The sequence below is a fragment of the Salvelinus namaycush genome, unplaced genomic scaffold, assembly GCF_016432855.1.
Source record: "Salvelinus namaycush isolate Seneca unplaced genomic scaffold, SaNama_1.0 Scaffold301, whole genome shotgun sequence".
NCBI classification, from domain to species: Eukaryota; Metazoa; Chordata; class Actinopteri; order Salmoniformes; family Salmonidae; genus Salvelinus; species Salvelinus namaycush.
In genome coordinates, this window is record NW_024059909.1 from 187,727 (window position 1) to 207,239 (window position 19,513).

Below are 19,513 nucleotides of genomic sequence, written 5' to 3' on the forward strand. Positions count from 1 at the left end.
GGTTACCAGGTTTAGCCTGGACGTTACTAGGTGGTTACCAAGTTTAGCCTGGACATTACTAGGTGGTTACCAGGTTTAGCCTGGACGTTACTAGGTGGTTACCAGGTTTAGCCTGGACATTACTAGGTGGTTACCAGGTTTAGCCTGGACGTTACTAGGTGGTTACCAGGTTTAGCCTGGACGTTACTAGGTGGTTACCCGGTTTAGCCTGGACATTACTAGGTGGTTACCAGGTTTAGCCTGGACGTTACTGGGTGGTTAACAAGTTTAGCCTGAATGTTACTAGGGGTTACGAGGGAGGGAGGGCTGGGAGGGAGGGAGGGAGGGAGGGAGGGAGGGAGGGGATCCTGAACCAAATGGAGAGAGCAGTTTTATGTTCCCGGCTGAGCGGTGCAGGACGGGCGGTGGTGGTTATTTGGAACAGTCTCTGGCTCTCTCCTTCACTACACATCTAAATAAGAAATGATAGAGATTGTAGACTGTGGTATTGTATTAGTTAACTACTACCGAGGCTCAATATGAGAGAGTTGACATGAAACTTGAAGTAGTCTATCTACTGCCAGATTATACTCTTACTTCAAACTTTACATCATTTACTGAACCGGATTTGTCTTCTCCATTTTGTTATCTAATAATAATCATCATCATCATTATTTGGTGGGTACTTATATTTGTCCTATTTCACACATGTACAAGTGTGTATTAATACGCGTGTGTGAATTGGAAATGTATTTTGTTGGCATATCCCAAGTCCCCCTGAGACGACCTGGGAGAGTGGGGTCACTGGAGCAATCAGGGTTAAGTGGATTGTTTTTATGGTTTCTCGGACAAACTAAAAAAACAAAATGAGACTAACCACTTACAGTATGTTGTCTTTCAAACCTCAAAACCACATTATATCCAGAAACAACTATAATAACGGGGCTGTGAGTCGGGAAGCAGGTGCACTAATATACTGAAACAACATAATATACAGAAACAACATGATATACAGAAACAACATGATATAAACAACATAATATAAACAACATAATATACAGAAACAACATAATATACAGAAACAACATAATATAAACAACATAATATACAGAAACAGCATAATATACAGAAACAACATGATATACTGAAACAACATAATATACAGAAACAACATGATATACAAAACAACATGATATACAGAAACAACATAATATAAACAACATAATATACAGAAACAGCATAATATACTGAAACAACATAATATACAGAAACAACATAATATACAGAAACAACATAATATACAGAAACAACATAATATACAGAAACAACATAATATACAGAAACAACATAATATACAGAAACAACATGATATAAACAACATAATATACAGAAACACCATAATATACAGAAACAACATGATATACTGAAACAACATAATATACAGAAACAACATGATATACAAAACAACATGATATACAGAAACAACATAATATACAGAAACAACATAATATACAGAAACAACATAATATACAGAAACAACATGATATAAACAACATAATATACAGAAACAACATAATATACAGAAACAACATAATATACAGAAACAACATAATATACAGAAACAACATAATATACAGAAACAACATGATATAAACAACATAATATACAGAAACAACATAATATACAGAAACAACATAATATAAACAACATAATATACTGAAACAACATAATATACAGAAACAACATAATATACTGAAACAACATAATATACAGAAACAACATAATATACTGAAACAACATAATATACAGAAACAACATAATATACAGAAACAACATAATATACTGAAACAACATAATATACAGAAACAACATAATATACAGAAACAACATAATATACAGAAACAACATAATATACAGAAACAACATAATACACAGAAACAACATAATACACAGAAACAACATAATATAAACAACATAATATACAGAAACAACATAATATACAGAAACAACATAATATAAACAACATAATATACAGAAACAACATAATATACAGAAACAACATAATATAAACAACATAATATACAGAAACAACATAATATACAGAAACAACATAATATACAGAAACAACATAATATACTGAAACAACATAATATACAGAAACAACATAATATACAGAAACAACATAATATACAGAAACAACATAATATACAGAAACAACATAATATACAGAAACAACATAATATAAACAACATAATATACAGAAACAACATAATATAAACAACATTATATACAGAAACATCGTAATATAAACAACATAATATACAGAAACAACATAATATAAACAACAGAACATACACTAACATCATAATATAAACAACATAATATACAGAAACAACATAACATACAGAAACATCATAATATACAGAAACAACATAATATACAGAAACAACATAATAGACAGAAACAACATAAATCAAATGACATTTTATTGGTCACATACACATGGTTAGCAGATGTTAATGCGAGTGTAGTGAAATGCTTGTGCTTCTAGTTCTGACCGTGCCGTAATATCTAACAAGTAATCTAACAATTTCACAACAACTACCTTTTACACACAAGTGTAAAGGAATGAATAAGAATATGTACATATAAATATATGGATGAGGAATGTCAGTGCGGCACAGGCAAGATGCAGTAGATGGTATAGAGTACAGTATATACATATGAGATGAGTAATGTAGGGTATGTAAACATTATATAAAGTGGCATTGTTTAAGTGACTAGTGATATATTTATTACATCCAATTTTAATTATTAAAGTGGCTAGAGATTTGAGTCAGCATGTTGGCAGCAGCCACTCAATGTTAGTGATGGCTGTTTAACAGTCTGATGGCCTTGAGATAGAAGCTGTTTTTCAGTCTCTCGTTCCCAGCTTTGATGCACCTGTACTGACCTCGCCTTCTGGATGATAGCGGGGTGAACAGGCAGTGGCTCGGGTAGTTGTTGTCCTTGATGATCTTTTTGGCCTTCCTGTGACATCGGGTGGTGTAGGTGTCCTGGAGGGCAGGTAGTTTGTCCCCGGTGATGCGTTGTGCAGACCTCACTACCCTCTGGAGAGCCTTACGGTTGTGGGCGGAGCAGTTGCCGTACCAGGCGGTGATACAGGATGCTCTCGATTGTGCATCTGTAAAAGTTTGTGAGTGTTTTTGGTGACAAGCCACATTTCTTCAGCCTCCTGAAGTTGAAGAGGCGCTGCTGCAGAAGGTTTTAATAGTCACCGTTGCACTTGCTAATAAACTCGCTCGCCGAATCAGCGTATACATCAATGTTGTTGTCTGAGGCTATCCGGAACATATCCCAGTCCACGTGATCGAAGCAATCTTGAAGCGTGGAATCAGATTGGTCGGATCAGTGTTGAACACACCTGCGCACGGGCGTTTCCTGTTTTAGTTTCTGTATATAGGCTGGGAGCAACAAAATGGAGTCGTGGTCAGATTTGCCGAAAGGAGGGTGAAGGAGGGCTTTGTATGCGTCGCGGAAGTTAGACTAACAATGATCCAGAAATTTGCCAGCCCGGGACGCGCATTCGATATGCTGATAAAATTTAGGGAGCCTTGTTTTCAGATTAGCCCAGTTTCCATAGAGTCCAATGAGGTTCTTTCAGGGCCGTCGAGGTATCTGCTTGGGGGGGGGGGGGGGGGGGGGGGGATTGACGACTGTGATTATAATCGAAGAGAATTCTCTTGGTAGATAATGCGGTCGGCATTTGATTGTGAGGAATTCTAGGTCAGGTGAACAAAAGAACTTGAGTTCCTGTATGTTGTTATGATGACACCACGACTCGTTAATCATAAGGCGTACACCCCCGCCCTTCTTCTTACCAGAGATATGTTTGATTCTGTCGGCGCGATGCGTAAAGAAACCAGGTGGCTGTACCGACTCTGATAATGTATCCCGAGTGGGTCACGTTTCCGTGAAACAGAGAATGTTACAATCTCTGATGTCTCTCTGGAAGGCAACCCTTGCTCGGATTTTGTCTACCTTGTTGCCAAGAGACTCCACATTGGCGAGTAGTATACTTAGGATCGGTGGGCGATGTGCCCGTCTACAGAGCCTGACCAGAAGACCGCTCCGTCTGCCCCTTCTGCGGCGCCGTTGTTTTGGGTCGCTGGCTGGGATCAGATCCATTGTCCTGGGTGGTGGACCAAACAGAGGATCCGCTTCGGGAAAGTCGTATTCCTGGTCGTAATGTTGGTAAGTTGACGTTGCTCTTATATCCAATAGTTCCTCCCGGCTGTATGTAATAAGACTTAAGATTTCCTGGGGTAACAGTGTAAGAAATAATATTGCATAGTTTCCTAAGAACGCGAAGCGAGGAGGCCATCTCTGTCGGCGCAAAGACCCATAATATACAGAAACAACATAATATAAACAACATAATATACAGAAACAACATAATATACAGAAACAACATCATATAAACAACATTGTAACGATCGTCTGTGGTGGAAGATTGGACCAAAGCGCAGCGTTGTAAGTGTTCATGTCTTTTTAATAAGAAACACGGAACACTGGAACAAAACAATAAACGAAGAATAACGAACGAAACAGTACCGTGTGGCGAACGAACACTAACACGGCAACAAACACCCACAAACCAAAAGTGAAACCCAGGCTACCTAAGTATTTTACATTTACATTTAAGTCATTTAGCAGACGCTCTTATCCAGAGCGACTTACAAATTGGACAAGTCAGTTAAGAACAAATTCTTATTTACAATGACGGCCTAGGAACAGTGGGTTAACTGCCTTGTTCAGGGGCAGAACGACAGATTTGTACCTTGTCAGCTCGGGGATTTGAACTTGCAACCTTTCAGTTACTAGACCAACGCTCTAACCACTAGGCTACCCTGCCGCCCCGGTATGATTCTCAATCAGGGACAACGATTGACAGCTGCCACTGATTGAGAATCATACCAGGCCGAACTCAAAACCCCAACATAGAAAAACACACATAGACTACCCACCCCAACTCACGCCCTGACCATACTAAATAAAGACAAAAATAAAGGAAATAAAGGTCAGAACGTGACAGTACCCCCCCCCCCCCCAAAGGTGCGGACTCCGGCCGCAAAACCTGAACCTATAGGGGAGGGTCTGGGTGGGCGTCTGTCCGCGGTGGCGGCTCTGGCGCGGGACACCATAGTTTTTTTCCGCCTCAACCGCCCCCGTGGCCTCTTACGAGCGGCGATCCTTGCCGCCGACCTCCGACTGGGGACCCTAGCCATGGGTCCCGAATGGACGGGAGATTCCGGCAGCACCGGAGTGAAGGACGACTCCGGCAGCGCCGGCGTGACAGGTGGCTCTGGCAGCTCCTGGCTGACTGACGGCTCTGGCAGCTCCTGGCTGACTGACGGCTCTGGCAGCTCCTGGCCGACTGACGGCTCGGGCAGCTCCTGACTGGCGGGCGGCTCTGGCAGCTCCTGACTGGCGGGCGGCTCTGGCAGCTCCTGACTGGCGGGCAGCTCTGGCGGCTCCTGACTGGCAGGCGGCTCTGGCAGCTCCTGACTGGCGGGCGGCTCTGGCGGCTCCGGACAGACGGGCGGCTCTGGCGGTTCAGGACAGACGGGCGGCTCTGGCGGCTCAGGACAGACGGGCGGCTCAGACGGCGCTGGGCAGACGGGCGGCTCAGACGGCGCTGGGCAGACGGGCGGCTCAGACGGCGCTGGGCAGACAGGCAGCTCAGACGGCGCTGGGCAGACGGGCAGCTCAGACGGCGCTGGGCAGACGGGCAGCTCTGTAGGGAGGAGACGGAGAGACAGCCTGGTGCGTGGGACTGCCACAGGACCCACCAGAGTGGGGAGACCTACAGGAGGCTTGGTGTTAGGAGGAGGCACCTGAAGGACCGGCCTGTGGGGGAGCACTGGAGCTCTGGTGCGCAGTCTTGGCACCACTCCCCCAGGCTGTATAACTACTCTAGCCCGGACCCTCCAGAGTGCAGGCACAGGTTGAACCGGGCTGTGGGTAAGAACTGGAGATCTAGTGCCTACTACGCGCACCTCTCCCTTAGGCTCCACTCCCACATTTGCTCGGCACGAGCGGAGCGCAGGCATAGGACGCACTGCAATCTCCCAGCGCCCCGGAGACACAGCACGCAGAGCCGGCGCAGGATATCCTGGACCGAAACGGCGTACCGGAGACCAGACACGCTGAGCAGGCACAATACGCCCTGGCTGGATGCCCACACTCACATGACACTTTCGGGGAGCTGCCCTATAGCGCACCGGGTTATGGGCACGTACTGGCGACACCGTGCGCTTAACCGCATAACACGGTGCCTGACCAGTAACGCGCTGCTTATAATAAGCACGAGGAGTGAGCTCAGGTCTGCTACCTGGCTTAGCCACACTCCCCGTGTGCCCCCCCCAAAAAAGTTTTTGGGGCTGCCTCTCGTACCTGTCTCGCTGCCTTGCTGCCTCCTCATATCGCTGGCTCCTCTCTCCGGCTGCCTCTGCTCTCCTAGCTGCCTCCACCTGTTCCCATGGGAGGCGATCCCTTCCAGCCAGGATCTCCTCCCATGTGTAGCAACCCTTGCCGTCCAAAACGTCTTCCCATGTCCAGGAGTCCTGACATCGCTGCTGCTGCCCGTTACCACGCTGCTTGGTCCTTTTGTGGTGGGTGTTTCTGTAACGATCGCCTGTGGTGGAAGAAACGACCAGAAACAACATAATATAGAGAAACAACATAATTGTCACGGACTGGAGATCGTCGCTGGAGGCTCCGGACTGGAGATCGCTGCTGGAGATTCCGGACTGGGGACCGTCGTTGGAGGTTCCGGACTGTGGACCGTCGTTGGAGGTTCCGGACTGTGGCCCGTCGTTGGAGGTACCGGACTGTGGCCCGTCGTTGGAGGTTCCGGACTGTGAAACGTCGCCGGAAGCTCTGGACTGGGAACTGTCGCCGGAAGCTCTGGACTGGGAACTGTCGCCGGAAGCTCTGGACTGGGTACTGTCGCCGGAAGCTCTGGACTGGGTACTGTCGCCGGAAGCTCTGGACTGTGGACGCACACTGGAGGCCTGATGCGTGGTGCCGGAACTGGTGGTACCGGGCTGAGGACACGCACCTCAGGGCGAGTGTGGGGAAGAGGCACAGGCCGTACTGGACTGTGGAAGCGCACTGGAGGCCTGATGTGTGGTGCTGGAACTGGTGGTACCGGGCTGATGACACGCATCTCAGGGCGAGTGCGGAGAGGAGGCACAGGACGTACTGGACTGTGGAGACGCACTGGAGATCTGGAGCTTAGAGCTGGCACAATGCATCCTGGCTGGATGTTCACTTGAGCCCGGCAAGTGCGAAGAGCTGGAATAGAGCGCACCGGGCTATGAATGCGAACTGGAGACACCGTGAGCATCACTGCGTAACACGGTGTCTGACCAGTCACACGCTCTCCAGCAAGCCCTTCTGCAGCGCTCTCAATGCTAGCACCTCTCTCCGGAATCTTGCGTCGAACTCCTCATCCGACTCCCTGACGAACTCCTCATCCGACTCCCTGACAGGCTCTGGTTCCTCGTAATATCGCCGTTCCGCTTTTGCTGCCTCTATTTCCTCCTTCGGAAGGCGATACTCCCCAGCCTGCGTCCAAGGTCCTGCTCCATCCAAAATCTCCTCCCAGGTCCATTCCTCCTGACCACGCTGCTTGGTCCATTTATGGTGGGTTCTTCTGTCACGTTCGACATACGAATCGGACCAAAGCGCAGCGTGGTATTAGTACATTCTATTTTATTAAAAGAATGAACACTGAACAAACTACCCAAAATAACAAAACGACACGTGAAGCTATACAAATGAGTGCTAACAGGCAACTACACATAGACAAGAACCCACGAACACCAAAAGGAAAATTACTACCTAAATATGATCCCCAATCAGAGACAATGATAAACAGCTGCCTCTGATTGGGAACCATATCAGGCCACCATAGACATACAAATCACCTAGACCTACCAAAACCCTAGACATACAAAAAAACCTAGACAATACAAAAACTAACGTACCCACCCTAGTCACACCCTGACCTAACCAAAATATAAAGAAAACAGAGATATATCAGGTCAGGGCGTGACAATAATATAAACAACATAATGTAAACAACATAATATAAACAACATAATATACAGAAACCACATAATATACAGAAACAACATAATATAAACAACATAATATACAGAAACAACATAATATAAACAACATAATATACAGAAACAACATAATATAAACAACATAATATACAGAAACAACATAATATACAGAAACAACATAATACACAGAAACAACATAATATAAACAACATAATATACAGAAACAACATAACATAAACAACATAATATAAACAACATAATATAAACAACATAATTTAAACAACATAATATAAACAACATAATATAAACAACATAATTTAAACAACATAATATAAACAACATAATATAAACAACATAACATAAAAAACATAATATAAACAACATAATATGGAACCGGGGGTGCTTTAGCTGGCTCGTCGGGCTTCCATGACCTAGCTGGCTAGTCGGGCTTCCACTCCCTAGCTTGCTCGAGAGGTTTTCTTGCCCTGGTTGGCTCGGCAGATTCCCATCGCACGTCAGACCTCAGCCAGATCGTCAGGGTTTTACACCTCAGCCGGCTCGTCAGGCTCCCATGCCTCGGCCGGCGCATTAGGCTCACCCAGGTGGGACACCGGGTGGCGCCCCTAGGGGGGGGCTACTGTCATCCTTGCTCCCGCTCTCCCTCCCTTGCGCTCGAGGGCGCCAGGCTTCCCAGCACTACGCACGCCTGTCACCATCATTACGCACACCTGCTTCCCTCGTCACGTGCATCAGCGGTTCATTGGACTCACCTGGAATCAATCACCTGCTCTCATTACCTCCCCTATATCTGTCTGTTCACCTGGACAAAAGGAACACCTATGTGAGAATGCTATTCATTGACTACAGCTCAGATTTCAACACCATAGTGCCCTCAAAGCTCATCAATACGGGGCAGCAGGTGGTTAAAGCGTTGTGCCAGTAACTGAAAGGTTGCTGGATCTAATTCCTGAGCTGACAAGGTAAAAATCTGTTGTTCTGCCCCTCAACAAAAAAAATAAGTTAAGGACCCTGGGACTAAACACCTCCCTCTGCAACTGGATCCTGGACTTCCTGACAGGCTGCCCCCAGGTGGTGAGGGTAGGTAACAACACATCTGCCATGCTGATCCTCAACACAGGGGCCCCTCAGGGGTGCGTGCTCAGTTCCCTCCTGTACTCCCTGTTCACCCACGACTGCATGGCCAGGCACGACTCCAACACCATCATTAAGTTTGCAGACGACACAACAGTGGTAGGCCTGATCACCGAAAACGACGAGACAGTCTATAGGGAGAAAGTCAGTGACCTGGCCGGGTGGTGCCAGAATAACAACCTATCCCTCAACGTAACCAAGACTACGGAGATGATTGTGGAATACAGGAAAAGGAGGACCAAGCATGCCCCAGTTCTCATCGACAGGGCTGTAGTGGAGCAGGTTGAGAGCTTCAAGTTCCTTGGTGTCCACATCACCAACAAACTAACATGGTCCAAGCACACCAAGACAGTCGTGAAGAGGGCACAACAAAGCCTATTCTAAAAAACTAAAAAGATTTGGCATGGGTCCTGAGATCCTCAACAGGTTCTACAGCTGCAACATCGAGAGCATCCTGACTGGTTGCATCACTGCCTGGTACGGCAATTGCTCAGCCTCTGACCGCAAGGCACTACAGAGGGTAGTGTGTACAGCCCAGTACATCACTGGGGCTAAACTGACTGCCATCCAGGACCTCTACACCAGGCGGTGTCAGAGGAAGGCCCTAAATATTGTCAAAGACCCCAGCCACCCCAGGCATAGACTGTTCTCTCCACTACCGCATGGCAAGCGGTACCGGAGTGCCAAGTCTAGGACAAAAAGGCTTCTCAACAGTTTTTACCCCCAAGCCATAAGACTCCTGAACAGGTAATCAAATGGCTACCCAGACTATTTGCATTGTGAGCCCCCCCAACCCCCCCAAACCCCTCTTTATACGCTGCTGCTACTCTCTGTTTATCTTATATGCATAGTCACTTTAACTATACATTCATGTACATACTACCTCAATTTGCCCGACCAACCAGTGCTCCCGCACATTGGCTAACCGGGCTACCTGCATTGTGTCCCACCCAACACCCGCCAACCCCTCTTTTACGCTACTGCTACTCTCTGCTCATCATATATGAATAGTCACTTTAACCATACCTACATGTACATACTACCTCAATCAGCCTGACTAACCGGTGTCTGTATATAACCTCTCTACTGTTATAGCCTCTCTACTGTATATAGCCTGTCTACTGTATATATTCTCTCTACTGTATATAGCCTCTCTACTGTATATATCCTCTACTGTATATAGCCTCTCTACTGTATATAGCCTCTCTACTGTATGTAGCCTCTCTACTGTATATAACCTCTCTACTGTATATAACCTATCTACTGTATATAACCTCTCTACTGTATATAACCTCTCTACTGTATATAACCTCTCTACTGTATATAGCCTGTCTACTGTATATAGCCTCGCTACTGTATATAGCCTCTCTACTGTATATAATCTCTCTACTGTATATAGCCTCTCTACTGTATATAGCCTCTCTACTGTATATAGCCTCGCTACTGTATATAGCCTCGCTACTGTATATAGCCTCTCTACTGTATATAGCCTCGCTACTGTATATAGCCTCTCTACTGTATATAGCCTCTCTACTGTATATAGCCTCTCTACTGTATATATTCTCTCTACTGTATATAGCCTCTCTACTGTATATAGCCTCTCTACTGTATATAGCCTCTCTACTGTATATAGCCTCGCTACTGTATATAGCCTCGCTACTGTATATAGCCTCTCTACTGTATATAGCCTCTCTACTGTATATAGCCTCGCTACTGTATATAGCCTCTCTACTGTATATATTCTCTCTACTGTATATAGCCTCTCTACTGTATATAGCCTCTCTACTGTATATAGCCTCTCTACTGTATATATTCTCTCTACTGTATATAGCCTCTCTACTGTATATAGCCTCTCTACTGTATATAGCCTCTCTACTGTATATAGCCCCTCTACTGTATATAGCCCCTCTACTGTATATAGCCTCTCTACTGTATATAGCCTCTCTACTGTATATAGCCTCTCTACTGTATATAGCCTCTCTACTGTATATAGCCTCTCTACTGTATATAGCCTCTCTACTGTATATAGCCTCTCTACTTTTATAGCCTCTCTACTGTATATAGCCCCTCTACTGTATATAGCCTCTCTACTGTATATAGCCTCTACTGTATATAGCCTCTCTACTGTATATAGCCTCTCTACTGTATATAGCCTCGCTACTGTATATAGCCTCGCTACTGTATATAGCCTCTCTACTGAATATAGCCTCTCTACTGTATATAGCCTCTCTACTGTATATAGCCTCGCTACTGTATATAGCCTCTCTACTGTATATATTCTCTCTACTGTATATAGCCTCTCTACTGTATATAGCCTCTCTACTGTATATAGCCTCTCTACTGTATATCGCCTCTCTACTGTATATCGCCTCTCTACTGTATATAGCCCCTCTACTGTATATAGCCTCTCTACTGTATATAGCCCCTCTACTGTATATAGCCCCTCTACTGTATATAGCCTCTCTACTGTATATAGCCTCTCTACTGTATATAGCCTCTCTACTGTATATAGCCTCTCTACTGTATATAGCCTCGCTACTGTATATAGCCTCTCTACTGTATATAGCCTCTCTACTGTATATAGCCTCTCTACTGTATATAGCCTCTATACTGTATATAGCCTCGCTACTGTATATAGCCTCGCTACTGTATATAGCCTCTCTACTGTATATAGCCTCTCTACTGTATATAGCCTCGCTACTGTATATAGCCTCTCTACTGTATATATTCTCTCTACTGTATATAGCCTCTCTACTGTATATAGCCTCTCTACTGTATATAGCCTCTCTACTGTATATATTCTCTCTACTGTATATAGCCTCTCTACTGTATATAGCCTCTCTACTGTATATAGCCTCTCTACTGTATATAGCCCCTCTACTGTATATAGCCCCTCTACTGTATATAGCCTCTCTACTGTATATAGCCTCTACTGTATATAGCCTCTCTACTGTATATAGCCTCTCTACTGTATATAGCCTCTCTACTGTATATAGCCTCTCTACTGTATATCGCCTCTCTACTGTATATCGCCTCTCTACTGTATATAGCCCCTCTACTGTATATAGCCTCTCTACTGTATATAGCCCCTCTACTGTATATAGCCCCTCTACTGTATATAGCCTCTCTACTGTATATAGCCTCTCTACTGTATATAGCCTCTCTACTGTATATAGCCTCTCTACTGTATATAGCCTCGCTACTGTATATAGCCTCTCTATTGTATATAGCCTCTCTACTGTATATAGCCTCTCTACTGTATATAGCCTCTCTACTGTATATAGCCTCTCTACTGTATATAGCCTCGCTACTGTATATAGCCTCGCTACTGTATATAGCCTCTCTACTGTATATAGCCTCTCTACTGTATATAGCCTCGCTACTGTATATAGCCTCTCTACTGTATATATTCTCTCTACTGTATATAGCCTCTCTACTGTATATAGCCTCTCTACTGTATATAGCCTCTCTACTGTATATATTCTCTCTACTGTATATAGCCTCTCTACTGTATATAGCCTCTCTACTGTATATAGCCTCTCTACTGTATATAGCCCCTCTACTGTATATAGCCCCTCTACTGTATATAGCCTCTCTACTGTATATAGCCTCTACTGTATATAGCCTCTCTACTGTATATAGCCTCTCTACTGTATATAGCCTCTCTACTGTATATAGCCTCTCTACTGTATATAGCCTCTCTACTTTTATAGCCTCTCTACTGTATATAGCCCCTCTACTGTATATAGCCTCTCTACTGTATATAGCCTCTACTGTATATAGCCTCTCTACTGTATATAGCCTCTCTACTGTATATAGCCTCGCTACTGTATATAGCCTCGCTACTGTATATAGCCTCTCTACTGAATATAGCCTCTCTACTGTATATAGCCTCTCTACTGTATATAGCCTCGCTACTGTATATAGCCTCTCTACTGTATATATTCTCTCTACTGTATATAGCCTCTCTACTGTATATAGCCTCTCTACTGTATATAGCCTCTCTACTGTATATAGCCTCTCTACTGTATATCGCCTCTCTACTGTATATCGCCTCTCTACTGTATATAGCCCCTCTACTGTATATAGCCTCTCTACTGTATATAGCCCCTCTACTGTATATAGCCCCTCTACTGTATATAGCCTCTCTACTGTATATAGCCTCTCTACTGTATATAGCCTCTCTACTGTATATAGCCTCGCTACTGTATATAGCCTCGCTACTGTATATAGCCTCCTTACTGTATATAGCCTCACTACTGTATATTCTCTCTACTGTATATAGCCTCTCTACTGTATATAGCCTCGCTACTGTATATAGCCTCTCTACTGTATATAGCCTCTCTACTGTATATAGCCTCTCTACTGTATATAGCCTGTCTTTTTACTGTTGTTTTATTTCTTTACCTACCTATTGTTCACCTAAAAGCTTTCTTGCAATATTGGTTAGAGCCTGTAAGTCAGCACTTCACTGTGAGGTCTACTACATCTGTTTTATTCGGCGCACTGAAACAACATAATATACAGAAACAACATAATAAAAACAACATAATATAAACAACATAATATAAACAACATAATATAAACAACATAATATAAACAACATAATATACAGAAACAACATAATATACAGAAACAACATAATATAAACAACATAATATAAACAACATAATATAAACAACATAATAAAAACAACATAATATAAACAACATAATATACAGAAACAACATAATATAAACAACATAATATAAACAACATAATATACAGAAACAACATAATATACAGAAACAACATAATATACAGAAACAACATAATATACAGAAACAGCATAATATAAACAACATAATATAAACAACATAATATAAACAACATAATATACAGAAACAACATAATATAAACAACATAATATACAGAAACAACATAATATAAACAACATAATATACAGAAACAACATAATATAAACAACATAATATACAGAAACAACATAATATAAACAACATAATATACAGAAACATCATAATATAAACAACATAATATAAACAACATAATATAAACAACATAATATAAACAACATAATATACAGAAACAACATAATATAAACAACATAATATACAGAAACACAATATCAACAACATGAGGATCATTTCCAAAGGAAGTGCAAATAGAATCGCCCCCATCACATTCCTGTAGACATTGACTCAGTGTGAAATCCACACCATTCGTTGTTCAATATCCACATGGATGCACTTTGTCTATTAAAGTGGCTCTGTAGCCTACTCCTGATGGTGTGTGTGTGTGTGTGTGTGTGTGCGTGCGTGCGTGCGTGTGTGTGTGTGTGTGTGTGTGTGTGTGTGTGTGTGTGTGTGTGTGTGTGTGTGTGTGTGTGTGTGTGTGTGTGTGTGTGTGTGTGTGTGTGTGTGTGCGTAGCCTACTCCCGCCTGTTTAAGTGGGTTCTTGTGTGGTCCTCCTCTGTGTTCGAAGGCTGAAAACACGTATCTCAGTGGTCACAGAACAACTAAAACTTCAACAATCATGTCAATGTTTTTTAAACATTGAAAAAGTACTATAGGATCAAAATACTGTAATAAAAATTTAAAAAATCTGATTTTGAGACTCGTCATTATCACACAACAGGACACATTTTGTTTGACAGGACTGGAGACATATTACAGCTGAGATACTGTTCTTAGCCTGGAAATCAAAGAACATAAAAATGGACTGACTGAGGATGCTTGTTGTTGTTTAGTAAATGTACTTTAGTATCATAGCATTAAACGACCTATAAATCAACGTCCATTCAATGTTCTGTTGAATACTGTTACTCTGCCATCCAGGATATGCATTTTGTTTGTTTTGTTTAGCTAATCTCAAAGTGTTTTCAGGAAGAATCTCTCCTATTACCCCAAGGGCGATGAGTAAACAACATCCTATAGCAACATTAGCCGTATCTGTCCGGTACCGTGATAGGACTCGGCTGGGTTGGCCCATACAGACATGCATCCCCTTAACCAGCTGTACCTACAGATGTCAGATCTTAATTTGACCTCTTTCGTCGCAGGAGGAAAATAATCCCGCAGCAAGAGGATTTGAGTATCTGAAGGCATATTTAGAATGGCCACCAGGGGGCAGCTGGAAGCAGTGTTTGTATACACTGCCTTATTGTAGGCTAGGTGCAGGCTACATCACTTCTCCTGGGAATTCTGATGTGGATTGTAATAAATGGACATATTTGTAGAGGGCAGATGTATTTTTCATTAGGGGGAAAATCTATTTATTTTACATCAACTGTTTTCTTATATGTTGAAGGCAAGCAATAGACAGAATAAATTATTGGGTTCCTCAGTGCCCTTAGTGGGCCAGCGGTTACAGCCACTGACCCCGACAAACACGTGGTTACAGGGTTAGTTCCGCGTGGTTACAGGGTTAATTCTCCATGTTTACAGGGTTAATTCCACGTGGTTACAGGGTTAATTCTGAGCGGTTACAGGGTTAATTCCACGTGGTTACAGGGTTAATTCTGAGCGGTTACAGGGTTAATTCCACGTGGTTACAGGGTTAATTCTGAGCGGTTACAGGGTTAATTCCACGTGGTTACAGGGTTAATTCTCCATGTTTACAGGGTTAATTCCGCGTGGTTACAGGGTTAATTCCACGTGGTTACAGGGTTAATTCTCCATGTTTACAGGGTTAATTCCACGTGGTTACAGGGTTAATTCCACGTGGTTACAGGGTTAATTCTCCATGTTTACAGGGTTAATTCTGAGCGGTTACAGGGTTAATTCCACGTGGTTACAGGGTTAATTCTGAGCGGTTACAGGGTTAATTCCACGTGGTTACAGGGTTAATTCTCCATGTTTACAGGGTTAATTCCACGTGGTTACAGGGTTAATTCTGAGCGGTTACAGGGTTAATTCCACGTGGTTACAGGGTTAATTCTGAGCGGTTACAGGGTTAATTCCACGTGGTTACAGGGTTAATTCCACGTGGTTACAGGGTTAATTCCACGTGGTTACAGGGTTAATTCCACGTGGTTACAGGGTTAATTCCGCGTGGTTACAGGGTTAATTCCACGTGGTTACAGGGTTAATTCTGAGCGGTTACAGGGTTAATTCCACATGGTTACAGGGTTAATTCCACGTGGTTACAGGGTTAATTCCACGTGGTTACAGGGTTAATTCCGCGTGGTTACAGGGTTAATTCCGCGTGGTTACAGGGTTAATTCCGCGTGGTTACAGGGTTAATTCCACGTGGTTACAGGGTTAATTCCACGTGGTTACAGGGTTAATTCTGAGCGGTTACAGGGTTAATTCTGAGCGGTTACAGGGTTAATTCTGAGCGGTTACAGGGTTAATTCCACGTGGTTACAGGGTTAATTCCACGTGGTTACAGGGTTAATTCTGAGCGGTTACAGGGTTAATTCTGAGCGGTTACAGGGTTAATTCTGAGCGGTTACAGGGTTAATTCCGCGTGGTTACAGGGTTAATTCCGCATGGTTACAGGGTTAATTCCACGTGGTTACAGGGTTAATTCCGCATGGTTACAGGGTTAATTCCGCGTGGTTACAGGGTTAATTCCGCGTGGTTACAGGGTTAATTCCACGTGGTTACAGGGTTAATTCCGCGTGGTTACAGGGTTAATTCCACGTGGTTACAGGGTTAATTCTGCGTGGTTACAGGGTTAATTCTGAGCGGTTACAGGGTTAATTCTGAGCGGTTACAGGGTTAATTCCACGTGGTTACAGGGTTAATTCCGCATGGTTACAGGGTTAATTCCGCGTGGTTACAGGGTTAATTCCACATGGTTACAGGGTTAATTCCACGTGGTTACAGGGTTAATTCTGAGCGGTTACAGGGTTAATTCCACGTGGTTACAGGGTTAATTCTGAGCGGTTACAGGGTTAATTCTGAGCGGTTACAGGGTTAATTCCACGTGGTTACAGGGTTAATTCCACGTGGTTACAGGGTTAATTCTGAGCGGTTACAGGGTTAATTCTGAGCGGTTACAGGGTTAATTCTGAGCGGTTACAGGGTTAATTCCACGTGGTTACAGGGTTAATTCCTGCGTGGTTACAGGGTTAATTCCACGTGGTTACAGGGTTAATTCCTGCGTGGTTACAGGGTTAATTCCACGTGGTTACAGGGTTAATTCCACGTGGTTACAGGGTTAATTCTGAGCGGTTACAGGGTTAATTCTGAGCGGTTACAGGGTTAATTCTGAGCGGTTACAGGGTTAATTCTGAGCGGTTACAGGGTTAATTCTGAGCGGTTACAGGGTTAATTCTGAGCGGTTACAGGGTTAATTCTGAGCGGTTACAGGGTTAATTCCTCGTGGTTACAGGGTTAATTCCTGCGTGGTTACAGGGTTAATTCTCCATGTTTACAGGGTTAATTCCACGTGGTTACAGGGTTAATTCCACGTGGTTACAGGGTTAATTCTGAGCGGTTACAGGGTTAATTCCACGTGGTTACAGGGTTAATTCTCCATGTTTACAGGGTTAATTCCACGTGGTTACAGGGTTAATTCCACGTGGTTACAGGGTTAATTCCACGCGGTTACAGGGTTAATTCCACGTGGTTACAGGGTTAATTCCACGTGGTTACAGGGTTAATTCCGCGTGGTTACAGGGTTAATTCTGAGCGGTTACAGGTTTAATTCCATGTGGTTACAGGGTTAATTCCATGTCCCACCCTCCATATGGAGCCTCCAGACAGCATTATGTCCCACCCTCCATACGAAGCCTCCAGACAGCATTATGTCCCACCCTACATATGGAGCCTCCAGACGGCATTGTGTCCCACCCTCTATATGGAGCCTCCAGACAGCATTATGTCCCACCCTCCATATGGAGCCTCCAGACAGCATTATGTCCCACCCTCCATATGGAGCCTCCAGACAGCATTATGTCCCACCCTCCATATGGAGCCTCCAGACAGTGTTATGTCCCACCCTCTATATGGAGCCTCCAGACAGCATTATGTCCCACACTCCATATGGAGCCTCCAGACAGCATTATGTCCCACCTTCCATATGGAGCCTCCAGACAGCATTATGTCCCACCCTCCATATGGAGCCTCCAGACGGCATTGTGTTCCACCCTCCATATGGAGTCTCCAGACAACATTATGTCCCACCCTCCATATGGAGCCTCCAGACAGTGTTATGTCCCACCCTCCATACGGAGCCTCCAGACAGCATTATGTCCCACCCTCTATATGGAGCCTCCAGACGGCATTGTGTCCCACCCTCTATATGGAGCCTCCAGACAGCATTATGTCCCACCCTCCATATGGAGCCTCCAGACAGCATTATGTCCCACCCTCCATATGGAGCCTCCAGACAGCATTATGTCCCACCCTCCATATGGAGCCTCCAGACAGTGTTATGTCCCACCCTCTATATGGAGCCTCCAGACAGCATTATGTCCCACACTCCATATGGAGCCTCCAGACAGCATTATGTCCCACCTTCCATATGGAGCCTCCAGACAGCATTATGTCCCACCCTCCATATGGAGCCTCCAGACGGCATTGTGTTCCACCCTCCATATGGAGTCTCCAGACAACATTATGTCCCACCCTCCATATGGAGCCTCCAGACAGTGTTATGTCCCACCCTCCATACGGAGCCTCCAGACAGCATTATGTCCCACCCTCTATATGGAGCCTCCAGACGGCATTGTGTCCCACCCTCTATATGGAGCCTCCAGACAGCATTATGTCCCACACTCCATATGGAGCCTCCAGACAGCATTATGTCCCACCTTCCATATGGAGCCTCCAGACAGCATTATGTCCCACCCTCCATATGGAGCCTCCAGACGGCATTGTGTTCCACCCTCCATATGGAGTCTCCAGACAACATTATGTCCCACCCTCTATATGGAGCCTCCAGACAGCATTATGTCCCACCCTCTATATGGGGCCTCCAGACAGCATTATGTCCCACCTTCCATATGGAGCCTCCAGACAACATTATGTCCCACCCTCTATATGGAGCCTCCAGACAGCATTATGTCCCACCCTCTATATGGAGCCTCCAGACAGCATTATGTCCCACCCTCCATATGGAGCCTCCAGACAGCATTATGTCCCACCCTCCATATGGAGCCTCCAGACAGCATTATGTCCCACCCTCCATATGGAGCCTCCAGACAGCGTTATGTCCCACCCTCCATATGGAGCCTCCAGACAGCATTGTGTCCCACCCTCCATATGGAGCCTCCAGACAGCATTATGTCCCACCCT